Source organism: Orycteropus afer, unplaced genomic scaffold, assembly GCF_000298275.1.
Source record: "Orycteropus afer afer isolate SDZICR_OR568_19922 unplaced genomic scaffold, OryAfe1.0 scaffold00021, whole genome shotgun sequence".
NCBI lineage: Eukaryota > Metazoa > Chordata > Mammalia > Tubulidentata > Orycteropodidae > Orycteropus > Orycteropus afer.
The window spans coordinates 7,142,848-7,144,965 of record NW_006921608.1 but is presented as its reverse complement, the minus strand read 5'-3'; positions in this window follow the sequence as shown (position 1 = coordinate 7,144,965).

The window sequence follows — 2,118 nt, the reverse complement described above, 5'->3', positions numbered from 1 at the left end:
ACTGTTCTAAACTTGGGGAGAAAATTATAAATCACAGGGTAACCTCAAAGAAAAATGATAAATCTTCACATCACAATAAAAAAAGAGGATAAACACAAATATTAGGAAATAGTAAAACAACAGCAACAAAGGAAAAGATAACATGATTTATAAGCAAAATGAGCTCAGCACAGATAATTATATAGAACAAAGAAATCAGCAATACCACGAAAAAACACATAACAAAATGACAGCAACAAATTCATACTCGTAAATACACTGAATGTCAAAGGATTAAAAATGCACTACTCAAGAGATAGAGAGTTGCAGACTGCATAATAAAGCATAACTCATCAATATGCTGTCTACAGAAGATACACCTTAGAAACAAAAACAAAAATAGACTAAAAATCAAAGGTTGGAAAAGATAGATCAAGAAATGGCGACCAAAAAAGAGCAGGAGTGGCAATACTAATTTCTGATCAAATTGTCTTTAAGACAAAAACCACCATACAAGACAAGGAAGGACATTATATAATGATTAAAGGATCAATCAAATATATAGATATTTATAAGATATAAGCATAATAAATACCTATGCATCCAATGAAGGAGCTCCAAACTACATAAATCAGACTTTCACAGAATTGAGAAGACAAGTAGATGAGTCCACAGTCATAGTAGGAGACTTCAATACACCACTTTGAATGAAAGATAAAACAACCAGAAATAAACTCAACAAAGACGCGAAGAACTAAACAATACAATCCACCAACTTGACGTTATAGATATCTACAGAGCACTTCACCCAAAAACAGCACAATATACATTCTTTACCACTGCATATGGAATATTCTCCATGATAGACCATATGTTAGGCCATAAAGCAAGCCTTAATAAATTTAAAATCATTGAAATATTGCAAAGCATCTTCTCAGATCACAATGCTATAAAGTTAGAAATCAGCAATAGGAAGATTAACGGAAAAAGAGCCAACACATGGAAACTGAACAACACCCTCCTTAAGAACAACTGGGTAAGAGAAGAAATAAAAAATGAAATTAAAAATTCCTCAAATCAAATGAGAATGAAAACACAACATATCAAAATCTTTGGAACACAGAAAAAGCAGTGAGCAGAGGCCAATTTATAGAAATAAATGCAATCATCATAAAAGAAGAAAGAGCTGAAATCAACAGCTTAAACCAACATCTCCAACAATTAGAAAAAGAACAGCAAGAAAAGCCAACAGTCACCAGAAGATAGGAAATAATAAAGATTCTAGCAGAAATCAATGAAACAGAAAATAGACAATAGGAAAAATCAGTAAGACTAGAAGTGTTTCTTTGAAAAGATTAATAAAATTGACAAACCACTGGCAAATCTAAGAAAGAAAAAGAGGGAGAGACTACAAATAACAAAAGTAAGAATCGAAATGGGCAACATCACAATAGAACCTACTGAAATAAAAATATCAGGATAATATGAAGAACTGTACTCCAACAAATTTGAAAACCTAGAAGAAATGGGAAGATTTCTAGAAACACACTACTTACCTAAACTAACACAGACTGAGGTGGAAAAGTTGAACAGACTTATAACAAAAGAAGAAATTGAACAGGTTATAAAAAATTTACCAACAGGAGGAGTATGCCCATGACCAAGTATAGGGTTGGCAGACAGTGTTTCTACAAGTATATTTGTATGTTCTGTAAGAATGTCCAGGTATATTGTAGAGCTGACAAGGGGCAAGGCTGTAGTCACTTCTTGGCCACAGCCAGCTACCCAAAGGGAGTGAGTAGTTGGACCTGTGGGCTCTGGACCATGGTCCCAAGGGACATCAAACTCAATTGGCATAACATACTACACAAAACATTGTTCCACATCCTACTTTGGTGAGTAGTGACTGGGATTTTAAAGCTTGCGAGCAGCCATCTAGATCCAAAGATGGGTCTCTCCTTGTCCAAAGCAAAGAAGAATGAAGAAAATCAAAGATTCATGGAAACAATTAGTCCAGGAACTGGTAACCCATATGATCCTCAACCTATATGACTATGAGACCAGAACTAGATGGTGCCCGGCTACCACTGTCAACCACTCGGAGGGAGATCTATGTAGGAGATCCTGAATGGAGTGGGA